This window comes from Lactuca virosa, chromosome 6 (genome assembly GCF_052849685.1).
Source record: "Lactuca virosa cultivar CGN04683 chromosome 6, Lactuca_virosa_CGN04683_v6, whole genome shotgun sequence".
In the NCBI taxonomy this organism is placed as follows: domain Eukaryota; kingdom Viridiplantae; phylum Streptophyta; class Magnoliopsida; order Asterales; family Asteraceae; genus Lactuca; species Lactuca virosa.
In genome coordinates this window covers 84,442,652-84,448,651 of record NC_136431.1, presented here as the reverse complement: position 1 = coordinate 84,448,651, position 6,000 = coordinate 84,442,652, and the positions used below count along the sequence as shown (strand labels likewise).

Below are 6,000 nucleotides of genomic sequence, written 5' to 3'. Positions count from 1 at the left end.
TTAGGAAGCTGTTGACTGCTCCTCGATTCCATTTTGTGTCTGACAAACTCTCAATGCTTATTGCTATTGCATTGTGAGTTTGAGGGGGATGTTAGCCTAATAGGATTTTGGTCTTTATCTTGTATTGGGTTTTTATGATTGAGCCTATTAGCTAAGAAACCCTAATTATCTAGTCTATATATATTATGTCTTGTTCTTTCATTGTATTTGTACTTCTATTTGATAATAATACGAAACCCTAGCCGTTATATGTCTTTCACTTGTTAGTTTTCAGTTACCTCATAACCAGTAAATAGAAACAAAAAAACATTGAAAGAGAATTTTAAACACAATCATAAAGCAAACTAATTTTTAGTCATAATGCTCATAGCTTCCGATTTTTCAAATCTTCGCTCAAAAGTGCTTTTCCAACCTTGAAATCAACTCAAAAGGGTTTCTAAACGTTCAAAACGACGTATCACATCGTGGTAACATATACATGATGCATCATGTGTCATTTCCTGCAAAATACGAACAACCATATGAATTATTATCGATGATGATGGACAAACACCAAAATAGACGTCCATGAAACAATAATTGTATTACATCCCTATTCAATAATAGGAAAAATGTAGTCATAACCAATAGGTGGGACACACAAGTCTAACATGTCCATCTTCATTTCGAGTCGATACAACCGTCAAAATCATGAACTAGAATTAAGTCCATGTCTATGTATAAGGTGAATGGTACTCAAACACATAGTCAAAAATATCATTTGTTTGATTTAAAAACTCTTAAAAACTGTATGTTTTTCGGTTGATATGTTTTTCGACAATCATAAAGTTAGCATGTTGTGTCATTTCTTTACATATGTATCATTTAAATAAGAAATTCATACGAAAAACAAAAAGTTAGTACTTTCACTTATATATTAAAAAAAATATTAAAATACAAGAAAATCCTAAACCCTAATTAACATTCATGTTGTTTTATTATGAAACTAGGTTACAACCCGTGGAAACCACGGGTAAGAAAGAAAAATAATATCGATGATTAAAAATGATAATAGAAAATCAAAGATTTATAAAATTTTATTAAAGTAGTTTTTTTAAAAACATGATAGTGAAAAGTTATTTTGTAAATAGTAATGTATATATAAATGTATATTAAATTTAAAACAAATAATTAATTAAGACGTTTATATATTGTTTATTTAATTTTTAAATTTGAGTTCAACACTTTCATTTTTCTTAAGTATCAATTAAAAAATATAATTTAATAGAATATGTTGCATAAAGAAAATATTAACATAAGGTATAATACTTGTGTAAATTAATTGGAAAACCATTAGTGTTATAAGAGTATGTTGTGTAAAATTTAAATTAATTATAAACTTTTAACTAATTTTTTTTAGAAAAACTATGAAATAGGGACCATTTAAGTCAATTAAGATGTTAAATCAGGGACTATATATGTAAATTATATCAACCCATTTATCAATATATTAAAAATGATTTGTTTTTCAATTAGTATATTTTTTCATTTCTTTTTATACAACGTTATATATTCAATTTTAAAGTCATAAAAACTAACAGAAAAGCTTTACTTGTCCATGATTGCAAGATGAAATTCACACAAAAACTATTGTATATTTTCTTTTGATTTCAACATTGATATGAATATTAAGATAACCACAAAACACTGATTTAAATCTATGAATATTGATGAAAGAGAAATGAGTTTTTTTATAAAACATAAAATATTTACGAAAATTTATTAAATTAATAAGATATAAGTTTTATTTAGAAATCATTTAATATTTAAAGTTAATATATATATTAATTTGAATATCCGATATACATTATATATGTATAGTCATTGGTAATAAAATGACACTACAAAAGGGTGAAAAGTAAATCCCAAATGAATGAAAAAAAAATACAAAAATTTGAATTGAAAACTTCTGTGATTAAAAACTAAAACTTGCTCTAACATCCTGTCATAGATTTTTTAGAAGCCCAGATCCTGAAGTAACATCTTTTCAGTAGCTTGGCAATTTTACCCTCGGAATTGATTTTACACATATGTCCTCTACAAATAAAAGGATATCATGCCACTAAAATAACTAAAATAAATTGATTTAAGTTAAAATAATACAAAACATGAAACATAAAATTAATAAAAACTGAGCATCCCCAAGCTACAACATTACATAGGTAGGGGCAACTTTATGCAACTTCTCAACAACACTAAGATTAACTCTCTGTAAAAGTAAATCATCATATATGTCTGCCAAAAAATTGATTTTTTACATATATAGCAATACAATACTTACATTATTGTATATATCTTGTCAATTTATATTAGTAACGATCGCTACCATAAACTCATAACAACTGCTAAAGAAAGCATGTAATTTACTAAAAAAATATGAAATACAAAGTGAAGCAACTTGCATGAAGGTCATACCAATGAACATAATGACATAATAAATAGGATACATACATAGAGGCCAGTTGCGTAAAGATAGATGAAAGTTATAACACCAATGAAAGTTATACAATCGGGCTTAAAGATAGATGATTCGAGCTTTGAGAATAACTTGATTGCTTCATTCCCATGGACATGGATTGCAAGACCCATGATCATTGAGTCTGAAGAAGATAATCCATGTATAGGGGATGATTCAAGACTTTTCGTGCTCTATCGATGCTCCCATATTTGCAATACATGTTTATTATCGTAATAATCATGATTACATTAAGTTCCACTTTGTTCTGCATTATTTAATCATGAATCCACTCACCTTGATTCAATGCTCCTAAGTTTGCTGAAGCATTTAACAAACTCACCAAGATGAACTGACTTGGCTTCATCTTCCTTGTTTGCATGATTCTAAAAAGATCTAATGCTTCAACCCACTTCCCTTTTCTTACATACCCATTTCTCATATTATTCCGAGAAACAGAGTTTCTATGAGGCATTTCATCGAACATATCATGTGCATTGTCTATGTTCCTAAATTTTAAAAGAGACATAATCATTGTATTCCCAGCAACAACATCTACATCTGCACCATCTCCAAAGAGTTGAATCGCTTCACCAAAATACCCACAATTGGCATACATGTGTATGATGGTGTTACTTATATAAACATCAAATTGTAACCCTAATTTCAAAATTCTGCCATGAAGCTGAGTTCCATCTCATGCCAAACCAAGTTATGTATAATCCTTGAAAACTGAAGGGTAAGTGAGTCTTTCTGGGTCCACAGATAAATGAACCAACATATCAATAAAAAAGATATTTCCATTCGTCGGTTGGAGCTCCTGGAGAAACTTGTATCCCATATGAAAAAGGTTAGGGTTCTGAACTTGATTGAAGAGCATGAAAGCATAGATGATATCCACAGCAGAGGAGGTGGCTGCAAACGACAATATCTGATATCCATAGCATGGGAGGTAAGATGAAAATCGAACTAAAAGAATAAATACCTATTTTCGAATCCATTTATTGTTTAGGAGTGAAGAGGAATGGGGTAAAGATTGAAATCCAAGTCGGGATCTTGAAGCTACACAAAGACGAAGGTCCCGACACCTAGGTTTTTCTAAAGAGGGGAGAGAAATTGATTTTTAAGAGATAGTCTGTATTTCAAAATTTGAATTCAAATTTAGATCCAAAAAAGCTGAACTGAATTGAATATTGAATGAAGGAGGGGTATAACTGGAAATTCACTTTGATGTAAAATGCTTGGTGGAAGTGACAAGTGGAGAAAAGGTTTCGTTTATTAGATAGGAAGAAAAGGAAAATACGTATTCTGGAATTAGAAATCCGACATCAGATGAATACTACTGAAATCTGGATTCCGTTGAACAATATCGAAATCCAGAATCCTATGAACAATGTGAAATTTATTTTTTAAGCATCAATCAAGTGAAAAGCAATTTCAAGTAAACAAAAATAAACTGACTTCGTAACATCTTGTTATTCATGAAAAAAAAATTAAGCTATTCTCCCTACATTCATTGATAGAGACGAGAGAAAAAAAAATGGCTGCCTACAATTAAAAAAAAAAGAATAAATACTTTATACCAATTAATCATTGAATTGATCATTCTGAAATTAGTGATCATTTCAATAAATAACCAAAATATTAGGTCATATGTAATGACTTATAACCAATTTGTATTTTAGGTTATTCATTATTTTGATAAAATCGAATTGTATGGCTGGACAATTTAGACTAGGGGTGAACATGGTGCGGTTTGATGCGGTTTTAGGGTCAAACTGAACTGCAGACCGCAATGTGCGGTTTTTGAATTCTAGAAACCATTGGGTGCAGTTTTTCAATGGTTCGATTTTGCAGTTTTTTAGTGCGGTTTCGGTTTGGTGTCGGTTTTAAACCGATTCAAACATATGGTGCGTTTTTTTATGTTCACCGGTATGATTTATTTAACCGTGGTGTTCATGTGAAGTTTTATGATTGTATGACCTGCTGTCATTTCGTTTCCTCACATTTAGAAGCTGTAATTTTGAGTTTTTTATGTTGTTTACTTGATCATTTCATTTGCAACTCATATTCCCAAGCTCATTTTTTATTCAATTTGTGTTTAGAATTTAGAAGCTTGCAACTTGTAGCCCACATAGTGTTAACACTTTACACATAATCATTAAGTCACAAACAAAAAGTGACAAACTCACATATTAAACCTAATACCTAATTACTAATTACCGTCAAGTTCAATATATAATATTTATATAAATTAGAATTTATTAGTTTTTTTAATAATATGTATAATTGTATAATATAAACTAGTGATTTATTTTATTGTTAATAAGCTTGCGGTTCGGTTCGGTTTTGGTGGTCAGGTTTCTAGATAAAAACCGCACCGCACCAATAAATTCGGTTTTTCAAAAAAATAAAATCTGCACAATCGGTTTTTGCGTTGGTTTCGGTTTTTCGGTTGCGGTTTTTCTTTTATCGGTTTGGTTTTTGGTCACCCCTAATTTAGACTAAACTATAGATAAACTGAAATATTATTTTTGAATTTGGATTGACTTTAATTTATAAAACAATAAACAAATATTATGAAAAATCCAAGTAACAATTTATAATTTCTTTTTTTATTTTAATGTATATTTTTTTTATCAAGTACTCTAATTTATTTTCTAAATAGATTAGAAAGTTACATTCAATCAAAATTCTTAAAATATCTTAAAACGTACTTCTTTGAATATATTATATATATCATATTATAAATATTATATATTATATATTATATTATATTATATTATATTATATTATATTTATATTTTTTCTAATTTCAGTTTGTGAATAGATAATTTGTTTTTATTGTTTGATAGAGTTGACTAAAATGTACAGACTCTTTGATTAATACCCCTTAAAAGATACAAATATTTAACAAAAAGTATTTATGTTCATCGTCTCCACCATCCCCTTCTATGACTTCTTTTCCGCGAAAAAAAAAACGTAAAGTCTTGGTGATTAAGAAACCAATTACCGACTTGATGGCTATAGAATAGACATATCTCTCAATTGTCTCACTTTCTAGAACATAAGCTAATTGCATTGTTTTATTTTAACATACGCTAATCGCATTATTTTATTTTAACATATAACTTGGTAAAAATATTTAACATTGAACATATATTTTTAAAGAATAAATTGTAAGAGTATTTATAATGGTTAATCTTATAAAGTTTTATTGTTTTTGTTACAATCATCTTTTTATTAACTTTTATATAACAAAATGTTTTATTCAAATGTCATTTCTACAGTTAATTTTTTCAAAAAAGAGTTAATTAAGTAACTTATCATTTATCTATTTAAAATGTTTTATTAATCCCTCGAATATAATTTATTATTTCACTAACGTATGTCATATTTTTTGGGTGATTTTTTCAAAAACAATTTGTCGGGTATATATTAGGTATAAATCATTTACTAACATATGACATTTTTATATTTTATTCTCAAAATTAAAATTAAAATAA

At 28.1% G+C, this 6,000-nt stretch overlaps 1 pseudogene; it reads right to left on the bottom strand.

Annotated features, from left to right (window-relative positions):
• Positions 1-419: 419 nt before the first annotated feature.
• LOC145121714 (pentatricopeptide repeat-containing protein At2g42920, chloroplastic-like) overlaps positions 420-6,000 on the bottom strand; it is a 28,182-nt pseudogene continuing 22,601 nt past the window's right edge.